Here is an 18,954-nt window from a genome sequence, read left to right on the forward strand (position 1 = left end):
GGCATTTGGCTAAGTTTGGAAACATTTTGGATTGTCACACCTCGGGGAGATGGGTGCCCCCAGCCAAGGAGGCTGCTAAACATCCCATACCACAGGACAGCCCCCACAGCAAAGAACAGTCTAGCCCAAAAAATGGTAGTGGTGCCGAGGCGGAGAAACTGTGACCTGGAAGAAGAGTATCAGCTACTTTAGGAGAGAAAAATGGGCCTCGGTTGAACTTGCCATGAAGGTGACGCAGAAGAATGAGTCTCAGCCCTTCCCTCGGGGAGTGGAAGGAGATGTACAAGCACCATCTTTAAATCTTAACAGGACCTTCTGGTAAGGATCCCTATTTTAAATGTGAGAAATCTGAAGTTCAGAGAGGTTAAGCAACTTGCCCACCACCACACAGCTACCATGTGGCAGAGTCAGGCTCCCAGCCCAGGCCTGTGCTCGCCCCTCATCCCCAGTGTGGTTCCCAGACCAGCAGCCCTGGCAGTGCCATCTCCTGGGAGCCTGTTAGACATGTAGCAGCAAGCCCAACCCAGACCCAAGTCAAACCTGCATTGACAAGACCCCAGGCGATTTGTGAACACAGAGGTTTGAGAAGCCTTGCCTTTGAGATTTTCCCCTTTTTCAAGGATCCTATACACAAAAAACTTCCCTGATTGTTAATCGGCTATACCCCAATACAAAATGTTTTGAATATTAAAAAAATTAAATTTTTAAAAATAAATTTAAAATTGTAAAAAAAATAAAACTTCCCTGATTGACTTGCCATAATCAAGCAGAGTAGCAGATCAAGACAGGATTCATTTATATTTTGATATGGATTTCTGATATAATTCCACAGTGATAAGAGAACAGACTCTGTATAATTTCAATACCTTTAGACTATGAAGTTTTTGCACCTTGTTTTATGTCCCTGAATATGTTCCAGTGTCTCCTGGTGTATAGTCTATGGGAACTTGAATTTGTATCTTACTGTTGTGTGAAAATTGTATAAATCTTAATTATGTTGAATTAGCTCATGGTGCTTTTCAGGTCTACTATATCCTTCTACTTTTCTGTCTATTCTAATAGTTTTTGAGAGTTTGATATTGAAACTCCAACTAAAAGTCTTAATTTACCTATTTAAATAATTGTAATATATAGTGGAACTATATGTAACTTGAAGAGGAAATAACCTCTTGATGAAATTGAAAGAGGAGAGTTAAAAGGCCAGCTTAAAACTCAATCTTTAAAAAACTAAGATGATGGCATCCAGTCCCATCAACTCATGGTGAATAGAAGGGGAAAATGTGGAAGCAGTGACATATTATCTCTTCTTAGGCTCTAAAATCACTGCATATGGTGACTGCAGCCATGAAATCAGAAAACAGTTGCTTCTTGAAAGGAAAGCTATGGCAAACCTAAAAAGCAAAGACATCACTTTGCTGACAAAGGTCCACGTAGTCAAAACTATGGTCTTTCCAGTTAGTCATGTGTGGATGTGAGAGGTGGACCACAAAGAAGGCAGAGCACTGACAAATTGATGCTTTGAAATTGTGGTGCTGGAGAAGACTCTTGAGAGTCCCTTGCATTGCAAGGACATCCAACCAGTCTATCCTTAAGGAAATCAACAATGACTATTCATTGGAAGGACTGATGCTGAAGCTGAAACTCCAGTCCGTTGGCCACCTGATGCGAAGAACTGACTCACTGGAAAAGACTTTGATGCTGGGAAAGATTGAGGGCAGAAGAGAGTGACAGAGGATGAGATGGTTGGATGGCATCACCAATTCAATGGACATAAACTTGGGCAAACTCCGGGAGATGGTGAGGGATAGGGAGGCCTGACATGCTGCCGTCCATGGGGTCGCAAAGAGTCAGACACAAATTGGTGACGGAACAATGACTTTCATCATTTAAAAAAGGGAAAAGGGGGAAAAAAAAGACAGGATTTATTAATAATAAGTGTTCAAAACAGAGCGCCACCAGTGACTTTTCCAGCACTCCTGGGGACAAGCCTATCAAGGTAATTGACGCCAAGCGATAGCGTCGTCATGCCTCTCACCTGGTGCGTCAGGGGACATGCTTTTATGTGCAGACCACTCGGCCTGAAAGCTTCCTCTAAGTGGAGCCTGAAATTAATCTTGATTCACTATAATTCAAAGCATCATCAGATTATCATTCCTTAGAGTCAAAATGCACACTTATCACTGTGTTTTACAGCTTTGCTTGAGCTTCTCTGGAAGTACCTGTTTGGCAGTGATAGTTCAGAATCATCAGAGCATCAAGATGTTGTACTAGGGTAGGGAATTAATCCAGGCCATTGGACTCAATTTTTTTTTTGCACATATTCTAAAATTTTCAGAAGATATACAGCCCAGGGAGGGGACTTGATGGTTCAGGCCTGCCTGGGAAATATTTGGTAAAACCAACAAACAGGAATGATATGGGCCCAGCACTTCTCAAATTCTGTGCATGCGAATCCCCCAGGGTTTTGACAGACACAGCTTCTCAGTCCTGGGTGGGGCTCCATGCTGCAGTTTAATAGGCTCCCAGGTGATGCTGGTGCTTCTGGTCAAGGGACCACAGGTCATCCCTTCTTGAGAGCACAGACTCTGGGGTCGGGCAGAACTGGGATCAGTCCTAGCTTTGCCATGGACCAGCCAGGTGACCTTGGACAAATGACCTAGTCTCTCTGAGCCTCAGCTTCCTCATCTGTAAAATGGTAAGACCCCCATCTTCATGGAGTTACTGCAAAGGTGATAATAGATAAGCCGAGGAAGACGCACCAGAAGTCTTCCTGGTGGTCCAGTGGCTGAGAATTCGCCTTGCAGTGCAGGGGACATACGTTCGATCTCTGGTCAGGGAACTAAGATCCCGCGTATTCTGGAGCAACTAAGCCCAAATGCCACAACTGCTGAGCCTGAGCGCCACAACTAGAGTTGTTCCCATATGATTCAATTCCACATGCCACAACTGAGACCTGACACAGTTGAATAAACAGTTAAATATATATATTTAAAAATTTTTTTAAAAGATGAACTGGGGAAGTTTTCACTAGATGGCAGGTATTGGCTCAGTGCAGACTTGCTGGGGTGGGAACATTTTCAGTTTGTACACTGTGGCCTGCATGATCTGGTCTGATTGTCCTCTTCTCCTGCTGGATGGAATCACCGAGAGCCGTCTCTTCCTATCTGTGTCAGTAAAAGGGGTCCTGGGAATTCCCGGGTTGCTCAGTGGTTAGGACTCCGTGCTTTCACTGCCATGACCCGGGTTCAGTCCCTTGTGGGAGAATTAAGATCCTGAAAACCGAGCTGTGCGGCCAGGGAGAAAAAAAAAATCCAGACACAATAGCTGGACAGAGAGCAAATCTGAAGAGTCACATTATACAGACCTGCCTAAAATCCCAGGCTCCATGTTACACACAAAAGTCACTTTAGAGGACTTGGGTGGCTTTAGAGGAGGAACAGGCAAGTCACCCTCGACACTGCTGGTAGGGAAACCTGCTTCCTGGGGAAACGATCTTGGGGTCCAGGTATCTCATACAGTAACAGTGGCCCCCAAACTTTTTGGCACCCAGGGTCGGGTTTCATGGAACAAAATTTTTCCACATATTGAGGCAGTGGGCGAGGGGCAGGGGCTTAGATGGTTTGGGGATGAATCAAGTGCATGACATTTGTTTTGCACTTTATATTTCTATTATGATTACATCAGCTCCCCCTGAGGTCATCAGGCATTAGATCCCAGAGGTTGGAGACCCCCGTCATACAGGGTGGAGCTGAAGTGGGATGTCGTGTCTGCCCATCTGTGGCGAGACCCTCATGTGTGGGGCTGACCATGCACTGGCAGGCCGATCCTGGCCCTCTGTGACTCTGGCATAAAGCTCCTTACAGGAGCCCCAGCTCGCTGGTCTCTTATGTCAAGGTGACCCCTAGGCATCTGGGCGCTCAACTGCAGCAGCTGTCCGGGGTGCCCCGGCACTGATCTGAGGAGATGACGGTGCTGCGCATGCTGTGTTCCTGCCCCGCAGCCTTCTAGAAAGCCACACAAGAGTGGTATTAGATCTCAGGAGTGTGACTACAGGGTCAAACCCACCTCAGCCACTAAACCAGCACACAGGCTCAGGTGCTGAGCAGGCGGTCACCCCACAGATGAGGAAAGAAGGCAGCAGTTCACCCCTGGTCCCAGCAAGAACCTGGGAGAGGCCCCTCATTCTGGGCTGTTTCCCATCTGGCATGGCGGTACAGTGCCCCAAAGCCAGTATCTGTCAGGACTTGCAGATCTGGCCCTGATGAGTGATTCTGCCCCAAAACACTGGATGGTTTTGAAATCTGCAAACTTGCAAATGATGTTACGGTCTCCGTCTCTCTCTCTCTCTCTCTCTCTTGCGCGCGCGCGCGCGCGCGCTTCCCTGGTAGCTCAGGGGTAAAGAAGCCACCTGCAATGCAGGAGACATGGGTTCGATTCCTGGGTCAGGAAGATCACCTGGAGGAGGGCATAGCAACCCACTCCAGACTTCTTGCCTAGAGAATCCCATGGACAGAGGAGCCTGATGGGTTACATACAGTCCAAAGGGCTGCAAAGAGTCAGACACAACTGCTCAACTAAGCATGCACACACGCAAGGTCTCTCTACCAGCAGACTGAGAAATCAACCTGAAGGCTTTGTGCATTTTAACCCTCTGTTAAAACCACAGATTTCCTTGGTGGTCCAGTGGCTAAGACTTTGAATTCCCAATGCAGGGGCAGGGGGTGCAGGTTTGATCCCTGGTCAGGGAGCTAGATCCCGCATGCCACAACTAAGGGTCTGCATGCCATAACTAAAGATCTAGCATGCTGCAACAAAGACCCAGCACAGCCAATAAAATATTTCTAAAAAAATAAAACCACAAAGGGCAAGGTCAGCCCCTCAGACCAAAAAGAGACCTGTGGGCTTGTGTGATGGAAGCAGCCCTAAATGCTCAGTCCCCTGTCCCCTCACAGGCACTCTTCTCATCAAAACAATCTGGTACCTGGTGACTGATTTCTGTGCTGATCAGAAAATGTTGATGGATGATTGGAAAGAGCATAGGAATCAGAGAAAGACACAATCCCACCATTGGTGATTATACGCATAGGAATAAACCAATGAAGTACAGTGGACAAATGAATTAATGGGAAAAAATCAGTCTCTGTTGATTGATAGATGCCTGATCCAAATGGGTCTTGAGTTTGTTTCCCATAGGGAAAGCTTGCTGACTTTAAGCAGCAGAGTTATAATGATTAAAATCTAACTTTATTCTTAAGCTGCCCTCTGTATTATGTGTGCGCGTGTGTGTTAGTCACTCAGTCATGTCTGACTCTTCAAGACCCCCATGAACTGTAGCTCACCAGGCTCCTCTGTCCATGAAATTCTCCAGGCAAGAATACTGGAGTGGGTTGCCATTCCCTTCTCCAGGGGATCTTCCCAACCCAGAGATGGACCCCAGGTCTCCCGCATTCCAGGCAGATTCTTTACGATCTGAGCCACCAGGGAAGCCTGTCCCATGTTGTAAAACCTTAATTAATTAGAACTCAACCCACTAAACTTGCTTCCCCATCACTTCCAAGGCTCAAGCCACTGGGAGTTAAGCATAATATGGGGACTTGAAAAAAGATCATAGCACAGAAGTCCCTAAACACCTGGGCAGGAAGGAGCCACCTAAAAAGATGGTGACCTCAGAGCATGAGAAAGCCTGAGCCAGGACTTCCCTGGTGGACCAGTGGTGAAGACTCCCCCTTCCAATGCAGGGGGCATGGGTTCAAGCCCTGGCTTAGGAATTAAAATCCCCCATGCTGCAAGGTGCAGCCAAAATAAATAAAGAGAACTCTTTAAGTTAAAAAAAAAAAAGATTGTTTTTAAAAAACCATGCTTTAGATAGATCGGGAGTTTAGGATTGACATGTACACTCTGCTATATTTATAATAGATGACAAGGACCTACTATATAGCAGAGAAAGCTTCTCAATATTCTGTAACAACCTAAATGGGGAAAAGAATTTGAAAAATAATAGATATATGTATAACTGAATCACTTTGCTGTACATCTGAAACTAACACTACATTGTTTTTCTTAATAAATGTTTAAAGTAATTAACACATACTGTTAAGATGAGATGCGACAATGAGATGGTTGGGTGGCATCATCGATTCAGCAGACTTGAGTTTGAGCAAACTCCGGGAGATAGTGAAGAGGAAGCCTGGTGTGCTGAAGTTCATGGGGTTGCAAAGAGTCAGATGCAACTGAGCAACGGACCAGCAACAACACATATTGTTAATAAACTATGCTCCAATATTAAAAAAAAAAAAAAAAAAGATCTGAGTAGACCGCTCCTCTGGGAGATTCGGATGAATGAATGAACCGCTTGGGAACCAGGGCTCCCGGGCCTCCCTGCTCGCCCCAACCCGAGGTGACAAAGGAGTTCTGAAAGCTCCCTTTCTCCTCCCGCCTCGCCTCCGACCTGGCCCCTGAAGGCCTTTTGCCGCGAGGTGGCGCCCCACCCTCATGAATCCACAGCAGTACACAGTCGTCTGTCCCCTTGGCCACTGGCAGCCTCTCCCAATCGGACCCCAAGAGTCACAGGGGACTCTCCACCCAACCCATGCTACAGAGCAGCCAGAACGCAGCTAAGCCCATACTCTAATTCAGATCAAGCCTCACTTCCTGGTGGCTCAGATGGTAAAGAATCTACTGACAATGTGGTAGACCCAGGTTCAATCCCTGGGTCAGGAAGATCCCCTCTGGAGAAAGGAATGGCTACCCCTCGTCTTCTTGCCTGTAAAATTCCATGGACAGAGGAGCCTGACAAGCTACAGTCTTTGGGGCCGCAAAGACTCAGACACGACTGAGCAACTAACACACCATGGCTCTCATTTATCAGCCCACCAACCCTGAACCCATTTTAGAGGTAGGTAAGCTGAGGCTCAAAGAGCACACCCAGGCTGAGGTCACATGACTCTGAAGTAATAGGAGTGGAATCTAAGCCCAGGTCTGCCTGGCTCTGTAGCCAGCATTCTTCCAATTACCCTCTTGCCCAAGGTGGGGACTGTTTGTCTGAAGGCAAGCAGGAATCCTGTGGATTGGAGACAATGTTATGACGTTGTGCTGGGATAGATCCAAGGGTCTGATAGGCCCGGACTGAGACATGATTCTGCCTCAGTGCACATGGGAGCCACACAAGACCATTCCTCTGGGGCCGGAGTGTCTGGACCAAGGAATCAAGCTCAGAAATGGGTCCTGTGGGCAGATCGAGGCATTTCCAGCTTCCAGTTTACCACAAAGAGAGCCTGGAGCTGATGGTTTGGGTTGCAGGGGTCAGGGACAAAAGGAACTGAACCTTCTTCCCCCTACCCTCCTCTGCTGGTGGCTCCTGAAAGGCAATAAAGATTGGTGGCTAGAGCGTGGTGCCTGACGTCTGAACTGGGCTCAAGGCAGCCCAACACTTGTCTCTCTCAGCCTCGATATTTGTGTCTCTTAAAGATGGTACTTGATAAGACATGTAAAGCATGTGGCACACCCCCGATTCAGGAGAGGCTCAAGAGCCGCGGCCATCATTTCATCACCGCTGCCACCACCATCACCAGCATCACTCTTATTAAGTGTCCACTGTCGCACCTCTATTAACCGCCTGTCTCAGTGGGGGTTGGAAACTCCCCAAGCAGCTAACGATGTAAAACCATTTTGCCTAAGTGTTGTTTGACTGACAGGATGGGTTATTTTGGGGAGGAAAAAAAAAATCAATCGAGCTCTTGAGTGCACCATCCCTGAAAGGTTTCCACGACAACGCACCCCTGGATGTTCCAGGGGGAAGGCAGCCACGTGGGGGAAGAGCGAGAACGAAAATCAAGAGATGGGGAGGGGTCCCCCCTACTCCGCCTATTTTCCTGGCTGCGTTTGTACAGCAGGATGCGTTACACAGGTTCTCTCTTTTACACCTCGTCAGGACCTTCAGGACTGAGCACTATTACATTTTCCAGATGAAGAAACTGCAACTCAGAGAGATTCAAACTTGCCTAGGCCATGCTTTCCTGGCGGTCTGGCGGTTAGGGCTCTGAGATTCCACTGCAAGGGACACAGTTCGATCCCTGGTCTGGGAACTAAGATCCCACATGCTGCCCGGTGTGGCCAAAAATATATATATAAACAGTGTTTCCCTCATAGCTCAATGGTGAAGAATCCGCCTGCCGATGCAAGAGACTTAAGTTTATCTCCGATTCAGGAAGATCCCACATGCCACGGAACAACTAAACCCACGCACCACAACCACTGAGCCTGTGCTCTAGAGCCCAGAAGCTGCAGTGACTGAAGCCTGAGTACCCAGAGCCTGTGTTCCTCCAGAGAAGCCACTGCAGTGAGAAGCCCGAGCCCTGTAACTAGAGAGCAGCCCTTGCTCACCACAACTGCAGAAATGCCCTCATAGCAATGAAGACCCAGCACACCCCCCAAAAAAACAAAAACGCACACACGAAAGACTTGCCGTTTGGGGCCGGATAGCTCTTTGTTGCAGCCCATCCGTGCACTGTGGATACTGAGCAGCATCCAGGGCCTCCTTCACTAGCTTCCAGCAGCGCCTCCCTCGTCCCCTGCTCATGACAACCCAAACCTGCTCCAGACACAGCCAGGCATCCCAGTTGCTGACCCTGGGCTAGGTTAATAGTCTTTCTGTACACGTGTAGGGCACACTGCATCCGTAAAGCTCTGTCAGAGGACCTGCCTCCTGGGATCCCATGCAATCGTGTGACTTTGAGGTCTTTTAACAGTGAGGATCCTGGGAACTGGGGGTGAGCCCCGTGCCTGAGCCAGCAGATGGACACGGGAAATCAAGGGGAAACTCAACCATCTAACCTCCTTGCTGGGCAGACACATCTTGCAGTACCACTTCTTATGGGCAAGGAAACGGAAGGTCAGGGTTTCCCAGGTGTCTCGGCAGGAAGGGATCTGCCTGCCAATGCCGGAGACGTGGGTTTGATCCCTGGGTTGGGAAGATCCCCTGGAGAAGGAAATGGCAACCCTCTCCAGTATTCTTGCCTGGAGAATTCCATGGACAGAGGAGCCTGGCAGGCTATACAGTCCATGGGGTCACAAAGAGTGAGACGTGACTGAGCAACTAAACAAAAAACAACAGCAAAACTGAGAGGGAGGAGGAGCGGCCCCCGGGGGTCCCTGGGCCTGTGAGCGGCAGGGCTGGGTGGGCACCCAGTGAGTGGTCTCCACTGTAGCCTCTAAGGACTCCAAACCTCAAAGGTCACCTTGGTTCACACGGAACCACCCAGCTGCACTTGCTGGGCGGTATCACAGACTGGTGGATGGGCCAAGGAGGCGAGGGTCACAGGCATTCCGCTCAGGACCCAGCATGGTAGATGTCGGGCCCTTGGTGACACATAGGACCATGGCGTGGGGGGGTAGGGCTGTCACCTGCCTGTGGCTGCAGAGGAGAGTGGAGGATATTTCAACGTTACATGCTGCAACAAAGATGGAAGGTCCCTCCTGCCACAACCCAGAGACCTGGTGCAGCCAAATAAAAAATATCTTGAAGAAAAAAAAAGATATTAAGGAGTTCCCATCCTGGGTCTCAAAAGACACTTGCTCCTTGGAAGAATAGCTATGACAATGTAGACAGTGTATTAAAAAGCAGAGTCATCACTTTGTTGACAAAGGTCTGTATAGTCAAAGCTATGGTTTTTCCATTAACCACGTACAGATGTGAGAGCTGGACTATAAAGAAGTCTGAGCACCAAAGAATTGATGCTTTGAAACTGTGGTGTTGGAGAAGACTCTTGAGAGTCCCTTGGACTGCAAGGAGATCAAATCAGTCAATCCTAAAGGAAATCAACCCTGAATATTCACTGGAAGGACTGATGCTGAAGCTGAAGCTCCAATACTTTGGCCACCTGAAGGGAAGAGCTGACTCATTGGAAAAGATGCTGGGAAAGATTGAAGGCAGGCAAAGGGGGCGACGGAGGATGAGATGGTTGGATGTCATCACCGATTCAATGGACATGAGTTTGAGCAAACTCCGGGAGTTGGTGATGGACAGGGAAGCCCGGTGTGCTGCAATCCATGGGGTCGCAAAGAGTCGGACATGACTTGGTGACTGAACAACAAATCATGGGTCTCAGTCAGCCTCTGGAAGACATCTGGAGCCCCAAGGAAAATGGTGGGGCTGTGGGAAATGCAAGCAAAGCTAAGGTGAACAGGGCTTTCTCCACCTGCCAACAGTTTTCTTCACAAGTGTCACAATGAAGCTATTTGAGAACCAGCTTGCGAAGCACCTGGCTCTAAAAATCCTTCTCACAGGCTCCCCCAAGCAGAAACAACGCAGCGCCTCCTGAATGTCCTATGCCAGGCCCTAACCCGAAGTGATGCTCCATACGTAGACGAATGAATGAATGAACATGAATGAAGACGACGCCACCCACTTTGTCTCCCCCGATTGCCTTAAACCAGGGCTTGGCAAACTTTTCCTGAAAACGCCAGATGGTAGATATTTTTGGCTTTGCAGGCTGTATGGTCTGTGTCGCAACTGCTCCTCGGCTCTGCTGGGGTAGCACAAAGACAGCCACAGACATCCAGAAGTGGGTGGTGCGGCTACGTTCCAGTAGAACTTCATGCACAATGAAATGTGAATTGTATGCGATTTTCTTGCGATACAAAATATTCTTTTTTTCATTTTTTTTCCTACCATTTACAGTGTAAACCCCATTTTATAGCCCAGATTGCAGGTCATGTAAACTGATGGTGGGTTGCATTTGACTTACACTTTTGCTTTCTGTTTTTCATGTTAGCTATTTGTTCTTAGTACAAAAGCAATGTGTGTGTGTGTGTGTGTGTGTGTGTGTGTGTGTGTGTGTATATATTTAAAATGAGACATAAGTAACATGCAGATACGGAGAAGGCAATGGCACCCCACTCCAGTACTCTTGCCTGGAAAATCCCATGGACGAAGGAGCCTGGAAGGCTGCAGTCCATGGGGTCGCTAGAGTCAGACACGACTGAGCAACTTCACTTTCGCTTTCTACTTTCATGCATTGGAGAAGGAAATGGCAACCCACTCCAGTCTTGCCTGGAGAATCTCAGGGACGGGGGAGCCTGGTGGGCTGCAGTCTGTGGGGTGGCACAGAGTCAGACATGACTGAAGCAACTTAGCAGCAGCAGCAGCAACATGCAGATAAAATTATAGTCATCCACAATTTTAACATGCAGAGATAACTACTTCTGCTCTACTGCTGCTGCAGTTGCCATTTGCCATTTCCTTCTCCAATGCATGAAAATGAGAAGTGAAAGTGAAGTCGCTCAGTCGTGTCCGACTCTTAGAGACCCCATGGACTGCAGCCTACCAGGCTCCTCCGCCCATGGGATTTTCCAGGCAGGAGTACCGGAGTGGGGTGCCATTGCCTTCTCCTAGTGGGCATTTTTTTTTCAATCTATTGATCTATGTATCATCTATATTGGTGATCTCCAGTGTGATAGACAGGAGCTTCCCTGGTGGCTCAGCAGTAAAAGAATCCACCTGCAACGAGGGAGACATGGGCTCGATCCCTGGGTAGGGAAGATCCCTTGGAGGAGGAAATGGCAACCCACTCCGGTATTCTTGCCTGGGAAATCCCATGGACAGAGGAGCCTGGCGGGCTACGTCCATGGGGTCATGAGAGTTGGACCCAATTTAAGGACTAAATCACCACCACCACCAATGTGTGACTATTTAACTTAAAACAAAAGTTAGATAATATTTTAAAATTCCATTTCACAATCAACTAACGACATGTCAAGTGTTCCATGCCTACCTATGGCTGGTGGCTACCATATTGAATAGCACATTTCCACCATCATGGAAGGTTCTATTAGACAGCATTGATTTATCGATATCTATTTATCTAGATTTACCAAAAATAGAACACCAAATAAGCTTTTTTTGGCAAATATCTTTTACTCACTTAATATTTTGTGTAAACCATTCAATATTCAATACCTATGTTTTATTTAATTCCATACCATTCAATATTCAACATCTATGCTGTATTGGAGACGTCTAATTTCATGCAACAGATGTCCTTTCTGAGTCCCTGTTGTACTCAACTTATAAGTACTTATTAGTTGTTTCTAGATTTTTGCTACAAGAAACAAAATGACAGTAAACCACTTTATCACTAAACTTTAGCACCTTTCATTGTTTTAGGATAAATTCATAGAGGTTTAACTGCTAGGTCAAAGGGTAAGCTTATTTTTCAGATTTTTTGAATAGGAATACTCAGTTTCTTCCCAGAAAGGCTTTGAACATTGATATTACCTACAGCAATTTATGAAATTGTCCACTTCCTTGAAACCTCCACAAATAATGCTAATTATAATAATAAAAACAAGGCCATTCTGGTAGATGAAATTTTCCATCTCTTTAACTTGTCCTTCTTCGGCAAACCTTCCTTTCTTCCGCATTTACTGACCATTTTATTTCTTTGGACAGTGAAAGGGATTATCTGCATGGCTTGGGTTTTAAGGAAAAATTTGTAACCCAGGCCTCATAAAGGTCTGCAAGGTGACAGCATTAACATACCAAAGAGACTGGCAAAGCTCTCGGTTTTAGTAGAACTGTGGTTCAGTGGTATGTTCTATCCGTTCCTTTGTATTCTTCTTCTTTGGGGCTGCACTGGGTCTTCGTTGCTGCACTCGGGTTTTCTCTAGCTGCAGTGAGCCAGGGCTACTCTCTAGTAGTGGAGCAGCGGCTTCTCACTGCAGTGGCTTCTCTAATTCTGGAACACAGGCCCTAGAGCTCGCAGGCTTCAGTAGTTGTAGCCCACATTGTTAGTCGCCTCTCGGCATGTGGGATCTTCCCAGAGCAGGGATTAAACCCGTGTCCCCTGCACTGGCAGGCAGGTTCTTAACCACTGGACCGCCAGGGAAGCCCTCCTTTGTACTACTCTTACGTATCGTTTCTTTTGGTCCCTGGAGTCACAGACCACACTAGAGGGCAGGTGGTTTGTTCGGCGGGTTTTAAATGTATTCATTCGCTTTGGCATGCTCAGTTGCTTTAGTCGTGTCCGACTCTGTCACCCCATAGACTGTAGCCCGCCAGGCTCTTTTGTCTATGGGATTATCCAGGCAAGAATACTGGAGTGGTTTGCCATGCCCTCTTCCAGAGGATCTCCCCAACCCAAGGATCCAACCTGAATCTCCTGTGTCTCCTACATTACAGGTGAATTCTTTACCCACTGAGCCACCTGGGAAGCTCCCCCCGACCAACTTTTTGTTTTGTTTTGTTTTATATTTATCTTAATTCCCAGGACTGTAGTCCTGCTCACCTAATCGGAGATAGGGCAGCCTGGATTCATGGAAGACAGGAAGGAAAGAACTCAGAGTTTTGCAAGATGCAAACAAAGGAAATAGTTACCTGATCAGGCTGAGTGGGGAAACCCAAGCTGTATTCTTTCCTGGCATTTTTAATTCTGGAACAGCTATTCATCATGAGCACTTGGTGAGCTCTTGTTTTCTGATGGGTAGTTTCCTGTGTCTTTGATTTTACCATTGAACGAATGCATCCTCTTTCCAAATACCTTTAGAAAGCTACTGGGCTAGCAGTTATTCACACTTTAGTATTAGCTAGTTTTCATACCGGAGAAGGCAATGGCACCCCACTCCAGTACTCTTGCCTGGAAAATCCCATGGACGGACGAGCCTGGTAGGCTGCAGTCCATGGGGTCGCTAAGAGTCGGACACGACTGAGCAACTTCACTTTCACTTCTCACTTTCATGCATTGGAGAAGGAAATGGCAACCCACTCCAGTGTTCTTGCCTGGAGAATCCCAGGGACGGGGGAGCCTGGTGGGCTGCTGTCTATGGGGTCGCACAGAGTCAGACACGACTGAAGCGACTCAGCAGCAGCAGTCTTCATACAGCACTTCAATTTTTGTAAAGGCAGCTTCATCACATCTACCCTCTCACTTGTGCTCATGAAGGAGGTGTTATCACTGCTGTCTCCACTTACTGTTGAGGAGCAGAGAGGCAGAGTGACCTGCCCGAGAACATGCAGCAGTAACCATGGACGCCTAGTCCAGTGATTTTTGCACTGCCCCAAGGCTGCACTCGCTGGGAGGTGTTAAATGAATGGCAGCTCACGGAGCTGAGAGCCAGAAGGCCCTGAGCACTTGCAAGGAGGGAGGGTGTGCGTGGGCGGGGGGTGGTGGTGGGTGGAAGGGGACCCTATGCTCTTTCGCCCTCCCTTTCTTACGGAACCTTGTCTAACTCTGAATCTAGGTTTCCCGGAGCCGGAGATCTAAGGCTCATGGTGCAGAGGGGGCAGCTACACACGTCTGCAGCCCCCAGTATCCAGAAAAGGGGCAGGGGGCAATTAAGGTCTAGGTTAAACCAGCCTAGAGAGCCTCCCCCCGCTCCCGCCCCCCATTTCAGAGACGGGCTCCTCACACCCCAGCTCGGCTGGGGCTCCTCGCCGCCGCGGTCGCAACCCGGCTCCTCCATCCAGGCCCTCGCGGCCCCTCCTCCGGGCCCCCGGCTCCTCCGCCCCCGGGAGGCCGGACTCTGCCCCCGGCCCGCCTTCCCCCGCCCTCCCGGGGGCGGTGGCCCGTGGCGGGCGCGCTCATTGGCCGTGGCGCGCGCGAGGGCCGGGACCCGCATCTCTGATTGGCCAGCGCGGCTCGGCGGAGCCCAGGAGCCCGGCGAGTCGCTGGGGGAAGCGGGGCAGAGACCGGGCGCCGCCGGAGCGCAGGGCGCGGATCGCTGAAGTCGGAGCCCGGCGGATCGGAGTCTGCACATTGGAGCAGAGGCCTGGAGGTAAGGACCTGGCGCCGGGTCGCGTGAGGCGAGCCCTTGCGCGCCAGCTGAGATGGAATCCTTCGGCCCTGCCCCCCAGGGAGCAAAAACGGGGCATCTTCTCTTAAGAGACCGAGCCCTCATCTTTCCGAGACGCGGGTCCCTCTGTCCCGAAAAGACAGAGCCGTCCACCGTCCAGAGAGCAAAATAGTTTCCTTTGCCCTTCGGATATGGGCCCTTCCTTCCTGGCCCCCCGGCTCTAGAAATAAGATTGCTCTCCCCACATTCCCCCTTGGAATGGAACGTGCTTCCCTCCGCCCCCAAAGTGGGTTCCAGCCTCCCCGGATTTCTAGGGCCCATCATTTCTTTGGAGACGCATGCCTCTCCCCCGTCCCTAAAAAACTAAGTTTGGATTCTTCTCCCCACCCTCCCTTCTCAGCTCGGAGATAACGGGGTGCTTCCTCCAGGAGGGAAAATAAGCCCCTTCCTAAAAGAAGGATATCGCTGGCCAGAGACTCTGCATGTAACCCTCAAGTGCAATACAGACCTCCGTGTAACCCACTCCCCCCCACCAACTCAGAAACTGGACTCAATTGCCTATCTCCACCCCCAGTCCCCCTTCATCCATCAGAGACAGAAGATTGATTGCCTTGAAAACCTTTACATTTAAGGCATTTGGGAGATTACTCCTCTTTCTCAAGATGTAAGAGGAGGGGTTTTCACATTCAGAAACAGGGCAAGGGTTTGGTCACTGGTCTGGACGAAGCCACACACCTCACCCCACCCCTTTAACCCTTTCGCACAAATCCCATCCCATTAACCACCCCCCTACCCTGTCCTATCCCTCCCACCTCTCTAGTCCACCTGATCCCATCTCTCCTTTCCTCTCCCACGATTGCCAGAGATAAGAGCAGAGGTTGAGGTTTAGTAAGAAGGTTTAGAAGACTGAAACCCTTAGAGCTGGGCTCCTCAGCCTAGAGATCATTCCTGGAGCCTCCAAACTGCCAGCAGAGATGGCCTCTGAGGCAGCAGGACCAGTGAGGAGCTCCCCCCACACACACACACACACAAAGGACTGTGTCCCAAATATCCTCCCCTGAGACAGACCAACCCCTCTCCTAGAGAAGAGGGTGTCCATGCAGAAAGAAGGGCCCCCATTTGCCTCCTGGGGCTCCCCCTTCCTAGCTCCTGTGGACATTGCCCGGTGGAATTCCCTAGGCCCTTAGCCAAGAGAGATGCTTGCAGGAGCCATCCATCGGACTGGCTTCAATGAAGCTGGACTGAGGGACAGGTTGGTGGTGACCTGACGGGGGCAGGGAACCGCTTTGATCCGGCGGGTCAGAGTAAGGGGTGGCAGCAGAGGAGAAAAAACAAGGAGCTTTGCTTTGGAGCTGCAGCTGAGAGGTGGAGAAAGGAGAAGTGTGTGTCCCAGACGCCCAAAGAGGTCAGCCCCAAAAAGAGAGAAATGGCGCTACCTGGAGACCTTAGACCTCCCAGGGACTTGAGACCAAAGATCTTGCTCCTTCATTTGACGGTTGAGCAAGCAGAGGCACCAAGACGGGAAGAGACTTGCTCAAGGTCACCCAGCCAGTGGGTGGCGAAGCTGGTCACAGCCTCTCTGGGACTCGTGGACCGGCAGGGTCCAGAATACTACCTCCCATCCTCACATTTAGAACCAAGGTGGTTGGGCACCAGGCTCCCCACTTGTCAGAGGTGGTGCAGAGGCTCCGCCAATGTCACGCATCTGGGAGGGGACACAGCTGGAACTCGGTGCCGCCCCCCAGCAGGTCGCTGTATAGAATCCATTCCCGGGCCCCTGCACTTCCCCGCTCAGCCCGTATCATCTTTTTATTGAGCCAACTGCCAAGTCTAGGCTTGCCAGAATCCGAATGGACTCAGGACGGCAAATGAGATCAGTTTTATTAGTCTGGAGCTGCTGCTGCTGGAGTATCTGTTGCAGGTGAAGCTTGCTCCAGGCTCTTTGAACAGCACCCCCACCCCCACCCCTGCAATGGAAGTCACAGCCCCTCCCTCCAGGGCCCCCTCCCTCTCCATCGCTTCCTTTTCCCTGTGACCCCAAGTTCTCTGCTGCCATCTCCCACCCTAGCTCAGAGCCTGCTTCTTTTCCTGAGGCATTGAACCCCCACAGAGCAGCAGCAACCAGGTCCCTACAGATGGGAGGGTCTTGAGGTGGGGACTCCCCACTGCCTCCAGCTGAGGGCTTGGCAGCGCTCCAAGTTGGAGCAGGGATCCAAGTTCAAGGTGCCAAGGTGAAAGTTCACAGTATGAGGGAGAAGCTTAGTGCAATGGGGGTTGAGGGATCCATCTCTGGCCCCTCTATTCAGGGTCAGAGCCCAGATTTGCTACTTAGTATGCGTCTTGGTGGAATTATTAACCTCTCTGCAACTAATTCCCTTAGTGTCCTTATTACGGTAAAATGAGTTCATCTTGGTAAAGTACATGGCATATGGCAAGTGAGGGGAAGCAGTGATTATGACAAGTCATAAAACCTCTAAACCTGGGTAGGGGGCTTATGCTTTTAGGTAAGACTTAAGACTCAAGATGTAGATCACCTGTCAGGCAGCGAAAAGTCAGCTCTTGCTTCGAGACTAGGATGGTGTCTTCCCAGAGAGATGGTGCGGGATGTGGAATGCACCCCAGACCCTAAAGTCAGATGGAGCCGGAGATCTACTTCTGTTACCGCTGGCTGGGCAGCTGGGCAGGCCTCTCTGAGCCTCAGTTTCCTCATCTTTGAATTGGGCTTGTTGGTGGGGGGAGAGGCTAGGCATCAGATAAGAGATAGGTCTGCTGCTGCTGCTGCTAAGTCGCTTCAGTAGTGTCCGACTCTGTGCCATAGAAGGCAGCCCACGAGGCTCCCCCATCCCTGGGATTCTCCAGAGAGATAGGTCTAGAGCAGGGCAACAGTGTTGCCATTTGGGGCCAGATCATTCTGTGTTGCCAGGGGCGGGGGAGGGGGGCTGTCCCATGCATTGTAGGGTATGGAGCAGCATCCTTAGCCTCTACCCATTAAAGCCAGTCGCAACCGTTTCTAGTGATGGCAACTAAAATAATCTCCAAGCATGTCCTCTGGGGGGCAAAATCCCCCTCCCCGCATTGAGAACTGCTGGTCTCAGGTAGATTCTCCACTCATAGTGGATGATTGATGTTAGGAGAGCATCCTTCTTACTCAGGCTCCTTGTTCCGCTTTGTGCATCATAGAGGTCATGTGTCAACTGCTGAGCCTCCCGATGTTGAGGGCAATATTAACCCCTCACATTTCAACAGGAAAATCCAGAGCACCTCCATGTGCATTGCTGTAGGTTTCCCATTTTACAGGTGAGCTGAGGCCCACGGAGGTTGAAGGACTCTGCTAACAGCATTACCCCCATCCTTGCTAGAAGTCAAAGCAACTGTCCCTGCTGGAAGTCAAAGACAGTTTTAGAAATAACCTAGTTCTGGAGCCTTCTCAGTTCCTTTAGCAGTCTCAGAATTTTAACTGCAAGCTCTGGGGCCCAGCCATCCCTCAGCTAAGAAAGAATCTCCTGTAGAAATGCTAGGCCAATGCAGGAATGTTCACCCAAGGGCTTGGCAATCCAAGATGGGAAGGGGTTACATTATGTGGAAAAATGAGCCGTCTTTTTAGGAGAATGGGGTGGAACTATGCTCCTGACCTGGAGAGATCTCTAAGACATCATTTACTGAAAATGATAAAGTCACAGGATCAATATATAGGTATTTTAGTAAGTCTATGTACATACATATAGGGAAGCGAGAAACATGAAAGGGGCCTCTGTGTGTGTGTGTGTGTGTGTGTGTGTGTGTGTGTGTGTGTCTATCCATGGGGGGCAAGAGGAAACAGGATCCTTTAGCCAGCTTACCGTGCATTAAAGGTGAGCCAGGCACAGCCCCCAGAGACTGAGACTTGCTCAGAGTCCTTTATCCACGCTGCACACCAGGCTGGGGCTCTTTCAGCTGCCTGGCCCCCAGGAAAGAGAGGCAGGCAGGGTCTGAGGACTGGACATTCCTGCACACCCAGTCCCTCTTTCCTGGGAAGTGGTCATGCCAGAAGCTGCCAGTGACCGGAACTCAGGCCTTTGAGCTTCCTAAGAGTTCTGGAGCCAAGAGACAGAGATCTGAGGCCTCATGTCCACAGGCTGAGCCTCCGCCCTGCCCACAGGGGACTCTTGTCACCAGCATCCTGGTGGG

The 18,954-nt window shown here is 49.7% G+C and overlaps 1 protein-coding gene across 7 annotated transcripts in view; it reads left to right on the plus strand.

Moving 5' to 3' along the window:
• The first annotated feature begins 14,670 nt into the window (after positions 1–14,670).
• ABAT (4-aminobutyrate aminotransferase) overlaps positions 14,671–18,954 on the plus strand; it is a 235,783-nt gene continuing 231,499 nt past the window's right edge. For 6 of the 7 annotated variants that reach the window (XM_059881150.1, XM_059881151.1, XM_024984643.2 and 3 more), the window contains exon 1: positions 14,671–14,769. The gene's annotated coding sequence lies outside the window, so the exon portion shown is untranslated. 7 annotated transcript variants of the gene reach the window in all.

The sequence above is a fragment of the Bos taurus genome, chromosome 25, assembly GCF_002263795.3.
Source record: "Bos taurus isolate L1 Dominette 01449 registration number 42190680 breed Hereford chromosome 25, ARS-UCD2.0, whole genome shotgun sequence".
NCBI classification, from domain to species: Eukaryota; Metazoa; Chordata; class Mammalia; order Artiodactyla; family Bovidae; genus Bos; species Bos taurus.